The sequence below is a fragment of the Caloenas nicobarica genome, chromosome 19 (genome assembly GCF_036013445.1).
Source record: "Caloenas nicobarica isolate bCalNic1 chromosome 19, bCalNic1.hap1, whole genome shotgun sequence".
Taxonomy (NCBI): Eukaryota; Metazoa; Chordata; class Aves; order Columbiformes; family Columbidae; genus Caloenas; species Caloenas nicobarica.
This window is the reverse complement of record NC_088263.1, coordinates 10,449,573-10,460,411: the sequence shown is the minus strand read 5'-3', so window position 1 is coordinate 10,460,411 and position 10,839 is coordinate 10,449,573. Positions and strand designations below refer to the sequence as shown.

At 45.7% G+C, this 10,839-nt stretch overlaps 1 protein-coding gene across 5 annotated transcripts in view; it reads left to right on the top strand.

Annotated features, from left to right (window-relative positions):
• The first annotated feature begins 284 nt into the window (after positions 1-284).
• Positions 285-10,839, top strand: part of STRBP (spermatid perinuclear RNA binding protein) — a 60,493-nt gene continuing 49,938 nt past the window's right edge. For all 5 annotated transcript variants that reach the window (XR_010607274.1, XR_010607275.1, XM_065648575.1 and 2 more), the window contains exon 1: positions 285-360. The gene's annotated coding sequence lies outside the window, so the exon portion shown is untranslated. The remainder of the gene's footprint in view (positions 361-10,839) is intronic.

Sequence of the window (10,839 nt, the reverse complement as noted above, 5' to 3'; positions counted from 1 at the left end):
GGATTACGCAGTTAACGCAAGGAGTAGCGGCCCCAGGTAGGAAACCGGCCGAGGCGAGCAGCTTTACGTCAATTCCGTAAGGCTGCGCCGGCCTGCCGCGAGGAGGGAGGAAACGGCTGGTTCCGCGCCGCTACGAAATTGGCGCGGCCGCCCGGCGTCCCCCTACGCAGCTGGCGTAAGGCTCGCTCTCAGGTGCAGGGAGGGGGCGGGCTCACGTTGCCCGGCAGCCCCAGCCTATGGGGGCGCTGGGCGCTGTCACGTGCCGGAGCCCCGCTCGCCGCTGCGGAGCCGGAGGAGCCGGACGGGGCCACGGAGCCGGGACGGGGCCGGGGGGCTGCGCCGGGGCCGGCGGCGAGCGGGGTGAGGCGGGCGAGCGGCCGCGCGGGCGGCGGGGAGGGGGTCGGGGCGGCAGGCAGCTCTCCCTGCGCGCCCCGGAGGAGAGGCGGGCGCCGGGCACCGCTCCTCCCACTGCACCGGGCACTGCGGGCAGGAGGCAAGGGCAGGACACGGCGCGGGGGGCGGCGCGGGGGCTGGGAGGCGGCGCGGGAGCGGGGGCGCTGCTGCGCGCGGCGGGGCGCGGCCGCCGTTGGAGCCGTTGAGGCGGGGGCGGGGGGCGGGGGGGCTCCCGTGCCCGGAGGGGCCGCCGGCCCGCGGGCGGGGGCGGAGATGGGGACTCGGCGGCGCGCTGCGCGCAGGCGGCCGCTGTTCCGTACCTGTCCGCGGGCGCGCAGGTGTGTGCGGGCGGGAGCTGCGGCCGCGTCGGGACGGCGCGGAGCGGGAGGGGAAGTGGGCCGGTGTGCGCGGGGTCCCCGGGCGGCAGCGCCAGGTGCGGGGGTGTGACGCGGCGGCCGTGGCTCAGCCGGGCTGCGCTCCGGACCCGCCTCTGGAGCAGCGGTGGTCCCGGAGCCCGGCACTGTCCCTCGGTACCTTCACAGGCTTCCTGCTGGGAGGGAAAAAATCGAAAAATCATCAGTGTTTTGGTTCTCTCTCTTTTTTCTCTTTCATTCTGGATTTGCTTTGCACTGGGTTTTGTTAATCATTAACCCGCTATTTTTTTCTGGAAGTGATAACTTTAAAAGGATAACTGAGGAGTCGTGTTCAGGCTACTAAGTAGAGCAAAACTTGAGTTTCGAATCAAAATAGAAATATGCATTATCTAACTAAATATCTTATTATTTATTTACATGGCTCTGACAATGGTTCCATGTGATTTACAGAAAGTAAGAATAAAATGTCCTGCTCCAGAGAGCGTGCATTCCAAATAGCTTCCACACAATACAGCAGGACAAAAAATTTATAACATGGGGGGTCCTGGATGTGTCTGTTTGTTTTCTTTTTTTCGTTAACTGTGTGCTGTAGTTTGTTAATGTTTTTAGAAGTTTTATCATACTTTGTCCTGAAAACTTAGAAATTCAAAGTGTGGTTAAAGAAAGACTTAAGTGGGCATTGTTGTCAGGAACATAAGGTATTTCAAGTCTCCAGTTCCAAAAAATATTTGCACAGCTTTAATTTAAATTAAAATAGCTGGACTATTTAACTTAAATTAAAATAGTTGTGTGTTCTAGTGAGCATTTGAAACATGCCCTTCTAGGGTAAAGACAGAAAATGGAAATAACTCCATTCATGCAGAATAATTTAACATTCTTGGAAAGAATGGAGAAGGCCTGTTTGTAAAACTTGGGCTGATTTTATTTTTAAAGATATGGTAACCATTTTTGAGATACCTGAAGGAAGCAACTGTGGAGGCAGAGAGGGCCTGATGTTTGCAGGAAGATGGAAAAGCGCCGCCTCCACTCGGAGAGGAGGCCTTAAAACCCGAACCTGTGGAGCGGGAAGGGAGGAGGGCCCGACAGCGTCTCCATTGGGCTTGTGTTGCTGTGTTCCTGCATCGCGCAAGGTGGTTGTTCGTAGTTTCTGAAAAGCAAAAGTGTTTTCCAAGGATGTAAATAGTCCACTCCTTAGATGGGCCATCAGACAATGTGAAAGATGGGTTGTAGTTGTCTCCTGCCAGGGTAGAGAGGAAGAAGAAATCCCTGTCAGGCCGTGGCAGCCTGGAGCTTTTGTTAAATTCTTGGTAGTTTGGGGGAAGTTGGACCTGCTTCTGGAAGTTCTTGGCACGTGTCCTGTTCTCTCTGGAACTTTCCAATCATTTTCTCTGCTTCATGTTGGCGGAGAATGGAAGGAGAGGTGGGGAAGAGAGTGGGTGAGGATTGCTGCTAGTGAGGGCTTCATCCCCAAAGTTCAGAAGCAAATGAGAAGAAACAGTAAGCAAATGGAAAGATACAACAGAGATGGCAAAAGGCACGGCTTGCCTAAACATTGGAGAAGCAGCTTAAACTCGGGTGGATGTGCAGATTTTGGCAGCCCTTCTTTCTGACTTGTGTTGTTTTTTTTCTCTGGGTGTTTGTTCAGTAACGTGATGCTTAAGGTTGCAGAGCTCTCTTCTTTTGAAGCCCCTCAGTTCAGGTTCCTCAAAGGCCTGTGTGTGGACTGATTTCTTTTTTTTTTTTTTTAACTGCGAAATCCTGTTTGGAAATTTAAAAAAAAAATAGTCTAAGAAGCTGCTTCATGTTGTGAAAAGCCTCACTGTAGAACCATAAAAGCTGCACTTTTTCCACGTTGCTTTGGAAGCAGCTGAACTTTGTAACTTGGCATGTAAATAGAGCTCTTTGAAGAGCAGGTCGGTGGCTGGAAGAGGGGAGAGGGAAATGCCCTGGCTGGTTCACAAGCTTGTGAGTGTGTAAAAACGCCACTGTGAGCGTCCTCGTTGGAGTATCTGTTAAAATACATGGGAGAAGTTTGCAGTGTCTTATCCTTGGTTGTGGTGATGTCCACCCACCTAGAAGTGGCCAACATGTCCAGGTGTAAATGTGAAATAGTAAAAAAGCGTCAGTTTGTGTATTTCTATGGACTGAGCTGGAGTCAGCTGAGGAAGGTACCTGGAACGTGTTGGTCATCGCAGGGAGATGCTTAGAGAGCTGGAGTGCCCAGCGGTTCGAGCTGCACCTCGCTAGGCTGGCCCTGAGCAAGCCGGGATTTGTGGTGAGTGCAGCTGTGCCGGCAGAGGACTCCAGCTTAGCCTTCTGGTTTCTGTAACTTGCTTTGTATCGAGGTTGGGGGGGAAGGACTTTTCTGTTCTAACAACATACATATGAGGAGCACTTGGCTGATATACCGTCCTGGATTTGCTATGAACGGAGCAGTATTGGCAAGTAGAGATTACTGCTGTATATGCTGCAGTGGCGAAATTAAAAGGAAAATTCCTGTTATAGATTTAAATAGCAGAAAAATGCAAGTCTCAAACATTTCTGTAGAAATCATAGTTTGAGTACGTTTGTACTCACAGCGTGATTTCACAAATAAGAACTTTGTACTTCGTGTTTAAGGAAGCCAAAACCTAACCTGCCCTACCTGAATATATTTGCTTATTTTTTTTTATTAAAAGTGGTGATTAATACAAGCTACGAGACCAGAGACAATGTTATTTCAGTTGTGTTTCTGCATTTCTTGGCACTCGTGCAGTTTTTCCTTCTTATATGCGAGCCTTTGACGGAGCGCTGATGGCAGCATAGATAGTGCTGCACACAGTGGCACAGTGTTTCTGTGTAACTTCTTTGAAAACCTTAATTTGTGTTCCTTTAAGAAAAAGCATGCATAGGAATTCTTACAAATGAGTTAACTTAAGCTTCTCACACTTTGGATTTCGGGACATTGTGGCTGAATTACCTTATGTTTCTGGTCCTCTAAACATGATGGAAGGGAAGAGGACTGAGAGAATTCTTGGATGCCACTCCATGTTGGTCTGTTGCTTGTACTTGAGATTGCTCTGCAATGCATTAATTAATTAATTTCATGAATTTCCCCTGTGGTATAGGAATGTAGGCAAGGTGCTGGTTATATGAGAAGCATAAGGAAAAATACAGGTTATGTCACTTGTGGTGTTACTAAAAGGTATGTAGACCATGGTACTGGCCGCTCTGTCCTGCTGGTTAAACCCAGGAACTCTGGGGCTAATCCAGTGTGTGGATTTTCATGCAGCTGAGCGGGGCCACCTGCATATTTGCAGGTTGGCTTCTCAAGCAGCAAAGGCCATGGATTATTAAACCCATGCCCTTGTTTTACTTCATTGGTTTCTCTGTAGCTATGCAAAATTTTATAATTCTTTTGTAGTAAAATATGTTCATAACATGCTGGTAAATTAAAGATGTAAATGGATGTCGAAGAGGAATAATCTTATGAAATCTGGTTGCTAAGTCATTTTAGGGGATCTTTTGGATTGTGAAAACATAAGTGATCTGCTGTACGGTTTGATTTAAATTAGTTCTCTTACGTTGTGGTTTGGCGTACTATTTAGGAGCCTCAAGATGCTACTTGTGATTGACATAACAAAATGTAAATTATATGCTGTTTTACTAGGCTCTAATTTATCAGTCATAAGGTTTGTGTACCAATAGTATTAAGCTCTTCTTCCAGTAATGTTTCTCTTTCATGTCATGTCTACATAGGGGAATTAGATTACTCTTAATTGTATGCTTAAAATAAAATTGGGGTGTGTCTGGCATCACAGTAAATTATGTTTTGCTGCTTCTTGTTCTTTTTGTGGATTTACTTTTAATTGGCTTTATTGAAAAATTAAATGTTTGAGTATCTGGTTGGGAAGAACACTCACGAGATGTCACACAACTCAAGGAAATCTTAGAAAACAGAATTAAGATTTTAGACCTTAAACTTTGATGTAGTTAGTGCTGAAGAAGTGAAACACTGATTGAAGCAGAACTTGGCATTTGGCTTGACAGTAAAATGAGCTCAATGGTGAGAAACTGATGTTGCCTCTTAGTATTTGCACTGTAGCAGGAGCAGAAAAGGACGAGCTGACTTTAGAGGCTTTGACTTCTCCATTTCCTCTGATTCTTGGGAGGGAAGACACGAAGCGCGTTTCTTGTTTGACTTGTAATACCGCAAGTTTGAGAGTCAGCGTAGGCTTTTAAATGTTGGGCCTTGACTGTCTTCAGTATTCTGTGGGACACAGGTGTGATGTTGCATGTGGAAACGGTTCACCCAAGCAACCTCAACCGAGTTGATTCTGACCCTAAACAAGATCTCGGTGTGTTCCCAGTTCCAGCGGCAGTACCTGCGCTCCTGGCAGAGCCGGGACGGGCTCGGGGGGTGAAACTCAGACACAGCGGCTGTGGAGCTGGTTTGGGAACGAGTGTTGCGTGTTTGTAGAAATGAGCTTTGGCAGATCAGTCACTGTGGAGGCTGAGGAGACGTGAGCCTCGGGAGCAGGGTCCTCAAGAGTAAGTAACCCTGTCTGTAAATGTGGTATCTCTCTTTAATGTCCTCATATTTGCTGTTTAAATTCATCAAGGAAAAAAGCCAGCATGCTGCACCCCACTGAATTTGGTTGCCATTGTTGAAATGGGTGACCTCTTAAAAATGCTAGCTGGTATATACCTGAATAATGAAGGTGTTTAACTTGAATGGTCTTTTTACAGCCTGCTTAGCAAGACATTAAATGGCTGTACTAAACATATCACCTGGAAACTGGGTGTAAGCCTACAGTAAGATGGTACAAATCAGTCAGGTTCGTGTTTTTTTTTTTTAAAAAAAAAAAGCTTGTATTAAAAAGAAAAAAGGCATTTGAGCTCTCCGTGCTCTGGAGGCAGCTGTGGTTCTGTCGCTCTGTAGTGTGAGCAGAAGGGGTCACTCGGTGTAACCTTATGGAGATAAGATGAATGGGGTTGGGTTGTGGATGTTTTTGTTAACCATAGAAACAAATAACATGTTATCAGTGGATCTGAAAATGCTGACTAATGTGTGTTAACATTTAATCAATTTTGGAGTCGCATTTGAATACCAGCTCTTTCTGTGGTGTTAATTGCTGGGCCCAGGCCTGGCGGCGGTGGCTGGTTCTCCAGTGATGTTCCCAGAGGGCTCTGGGTGGAGACATCAATTCCCCAGCATGAAGACAAGAAGAAAAGTTAGGCATTTATTGCTGTGTTTTGATACTTCTGGGCTGAAGGGGTGGCTCTTTGTCCATGGCAACTTGCTCTTTTTCTGTGCTTATGGGGTGCTGTAGTTTGCTCTCTGACCCTCTGTGGGGTTAGTACTTTTTTCCTTACCTACTTTTCTTGATTTCTGCATGTATAATACAGCAAATTTTGAATATTTGCTGGAACAGAAAAGAGTCTGGAATAGAAGGGGAGCTGTAGGTGTGCAGTGTGTGTGTTGAGGGAGTGAAGTGCTGGGGAACGCCCAGCCCTGGAGAGCTGGGGCTGTGCTGTGATGAGCAGGGAACACCAGCTCGGGGGAGGCAGCTGAAAGGAAAGGGTTGCAAGGAATCTGTAAAGGATGGTATGGAAGACTATAAAGTGCTCGTAAAGAAAATGGAGGATTGGAAGGCACCCATAGAAATCTGGGAAGTGTTTAACCCCATAATACAATATATTGTGGTAGTTGTGCACCCCAGAGCCAAGCCTGACCAACTTGAGAGTAGATTAGTAAGAGAAATTTCAGATTGAATTGTACTTTACTATGGAGGTGGAGTCTAGGAACCTGATGAGCTTTTTTTTTTAAATTATTTTTTATGTAGAGACATAAAAATTGTGTCTAGGTGGGTCTTCTGTCAATGTAAATTAGCAATACTTCAGATGAATGTTAGTTATGTAACTCCTCACCCTGAAATAAAGAGAGGGAAAAATTTGTATGGTCTCAGTTCTTGGCTTCTGCAGTTCCTTTCCTGAACAATAAATGCAGTAAGAACTGGAGATGTTTTTTTTCCTTAAGCAAACCAGACTGAAATCCTACCTTAGAAGCTATTGGGGCTGGCAGCTGCACTCTAACTACAGTGAAGGAGCTTTGGGCTCATCTTATTTCCCTCGTGAAGACTTTTGACATTGCCGGACTCAGAAACGAGATCTCAAGATGTAATCTCCGATACCTGCTGGAGTTATTTTGTAAATGCAGATGGTACAGACACTTAGAACATTTGGAATTCTACTCCACTTCCAATTCTAATGTCTTTCCCTTTACTCTCTCAGCTGGTTTAACTCTGCAGAAGATGAGAGGAAAAATAAATGCCCAAGAAATGATTTCTCCCCACCTCTGCCTTGAAGAATGACTTTCCCATGTCATAGGTGCTTAGTGATTGTCATCCTCTCGGAGAGCTAGAAGTGTTTAGTAGGCAGCTATTCAATGTCCTAATGCTTCATGATCTCTTGATTTGATGTCTAGATAATTGGACATAACAAATAGATTAGGGCTTCTTTGGTTACCTGGTCATGCCGTCCAAGTCTTTAATCATATAAAAACTTTATTTGTTTCTTTAAAGTAATCAGTTATTCCATGTGGATGACCTTAAAGAGGGGTGGGTGCATCACTGGGCCTCTGTAGACTTGGCTTGTAGTGTTTCTTACGGATGCTCACCATGGTGTTACATGATGTGCATCACCGTCAAGCCCAGAGCGACTGGGAGCATTCCTTCTAAAGCTGGAAACTGGTACAGAGCCCAGTGAGGAAACTCTGCGATACCGGGCACAGGGCAGCGTTGCGACCCCGTGCAGAAGGTCTGGTGATCAAACTGCAAGTATTGATTATGGGAGCAGTTGGTCCCTTTTCAGGTTCTGCTGCTGATTTACTGCACAATTTCATTTCTTATGTCTGAAGATGCCCTACAATGACCTGAAATGTTCCTCTCTCTTATAAAAACTGTTATTTTAAAACCAGTAATAAATGTGCTCTCGCAGATACGGTGGCAAGTGCTCTAGGAAAGCCAGGAAGAAAGGCAAATCCTGGGAAGGTGGGGGTGAGACGAGGCTGAGAACTTCTTTGCTTCTGGGGGGTGAGGGTGGAATTGGTGACTGCCAATAATATGAGCTCAGAGAAGTAGCTCGTTCTGGCTGAGCCCACATCTGTACACACCTCCTCATCTCTACAGATGGCCAGGAGGCTGAAGAGAGAACACAGTTGTCTAAATTTGTGTAAGAGAAAAGAATCATGACTCCCACCTTGGAGGTGAACAAGAACCTCCTGTAACTGGGGTATTTTTGACAATTAAAAAAATTTGGTTGGATATTCAATCTTAGCAAGTTACGTGAAACCTAGACACAGTTTGTAGTTGCTAAATTTTTTTTTATATTACTTTGTACTAAGAGATGGTTGGCTGGAACTGTACTCTATTCCTTCCAAACTATCCCGCTGAGGAATAAATTTGATCTAGAAGTCTTCTTTGCATGCTTATGCTTTAGCAACTTGTAAGATACTTTTCCACTTCAGATTTCACAGTACTTCACATTTTAGAAAAAACAGCTGTCACCATGTAAATAGTGATGGTACTATTTGAATCAATCACGATAAAAGGCACAAAAATAAAAGCAAAATGTTTTTGTCTTTGTTTCTTTTCTACTAACATTAGTGTGGGAATAAGATTGTCTTTTGCAAGTTTATTATTTCCATACAGTCTGCTTTATCTTTTGGGAGAACTCAGTCATTTTCCCTTTGTTGGCCCATGAGATAAAGGATATTGTTTAAAGCAGGTAGTTGGGAGTCAGCATTATATAAGTAATGAACTCTTGAGGCCACGTGAGGCCACATCCACAATAATAAGAGCAGTTTACAAAGTAAATCTTTGGCAGTTCTCTGATTAAACCATGTTCTTTGCAGGCAGGGGTTGAATACCAAATATTCCTGAATTGTGACTCTATATTGTTCCCCTCCATCCCAAACACTGAAGAACCTGAAACTGGAGAGTTCCTGACCCTTTTAAAAACAAACGAGTGATGTTGTTTAACTTCTTGCTATGGGTCAGGAGCCTGAGCTTCATGCCAAGTTTGTGTGAAACAAAGCAAGGCTGCAGAGTTGGGAAAAATCTCTTGCAAAGAACGCTTGTATGGAGCTGCTGATAAAGCCACAGCTGTTGAGGCACTGACATATTAAAGCAGACTCTTGAAAAATAAATGAGAAATGGCCTGCCTTAAACATTCTTTAATAAATTACAGTTCTTGGTTGGAAAACTTAGCAAGCGCCTAGGTGCAGTATTTTCTGTTCCTTAATATGGATTCTGTTAAAATAACCTTGTGTTACAAATGGATCTGCTTTTTCTGTGCAGTTGGGTGGTAACATACCTCTGTTTGGGTTCCTGTTGAGATGCTTCCAAGTGTGCTTTTAGTACTGCAACGTAAGTGTAGTGTCATTGTCATAACAGCATTCCACCCGGGTGAGGAGTTGCAGCAGCACCGTGCAGAGACACGGTCGATCTCTCCCTTACAGGATGATGTCGGTCATCCTTCCAGCACCACGTCTACAAAGCTTTCTGTGATGGCTGTGTCGAGTTCCGTGAAATTCTGGAGTGGAGCAAGTATGCTGAAATAGTATTCAGGGTAAAGGGGATTCAGAAGAGTTTGCAGAGAAACAGGCAAATACAGAGTTGAGCTGAGCTGATTGGGATCAATGAGTTGCCCAGTGAGGTAAGAGAATCCAGCTGAAACTGTCAAATATTCCTTCAGTATTTGGAGTATCCATTTACCGATGCTTCTGCAGTTACTGCAGGGCTTGAATATCGTTGTACTGGTGCTTCTGCAGTTGCTGTAGAAACTGTTGGCTCAGGCTGTCTCCTTGCAGTTCTCCTTCAGAGCAAGAACTGCACCGGGAGAGCTTGGCTGGGCTTGGGACTCAGTGGTACGTTTGTTTTCTTTCACGCTGCGATCTGTAATCTTTATTTTAACATAAATCCCTTGGCTAACTTCTTTTCTTTTGCTTTTAAATGTTTGATCTGTATGTGATACTTGCAGTGAGGGAGTTCTCTTGTGGCAGAACAAAGACTTGCTTTCTGTTTGCACTGGGCACGACTGATTTGCAGTAGTCGACTGGTTTTACTGCCAGTTTTAGCAGGTGCACCTTGTCTCAATGAGTTCTCCTTCCCCTCACACAGTACAGTAGCAAGTCATCATGCAACCAACATAGATTGAATGTTGGTTGAGAGCTGAGAAGTGCTGGGTAGCTTTTAGGCCCCTCTCTGTGTTGATCTGCTGTACAGGAGGCAGAATTGCTTGTCTGGAGATCCAAATATCCAGAATGTGTGTAGTCCAAGGGAAGCCGTACGTTTGTCACATGTGCGTTTGCTTTTCTTTTGTTGGTTCCCTAGGAGCCTAACAAAAGATGGGTTTAGAAGGAGAAAACCGGTATAATCAATGGGGAGGAAGAGTGGCTGTTTGGCAGAGCTGGGGTTGCCATGTGGAAGCACGGGCTGCGGTCTGCGCGGAGCCCGTTCTGAGCGAGCTCAGACAGCGCGCGCTGCAGCTGGGTGGCTGGAGCTTGGTGTGAAGGTGGAGGAGGTTTCTTTGAGCTGTGACTTGGGTACAGGCAGGGGAGCGATGGCACACGCACGCCTGGTCATCCAGGAGTTGCCAGTTTCTTTCTGATTTCTAAGTCAGATGCTTTCTGACCATCCGTTTCAGTTGGTTTTGGGTGTTCTAGATGAGTACACAGTATCTAGCGTGAAGGCTGTTTCTTTTGATTGATTGATTTGTTGTTGTTTTAAGAGAGAGAGAAGAGTGAACTCCCTTACCTTCCATAACCTGCTCCTATGCCATGTAGAGCTTTAAAAATGCCAAGTGGCAAAGACAATTGCCTTTGGTTTTTTTCTTCAAAACCAAACAGTACACTAAAACTTGTCCCGAGTGAGAAGTCAATGCTGAGGAGTGGGCTGCTCTGTGAGTGGGGCCGCAGAGCTTCCCCGGTCGTGCAGAATGGCTCAGGTCCCTTGCTGGTGTCCTGAAATGTTCTGATTTTTCTGGCTCCTGTTCTTCCTGAGAACAGACAGTTTGTGTCCTGCTGCCTAAC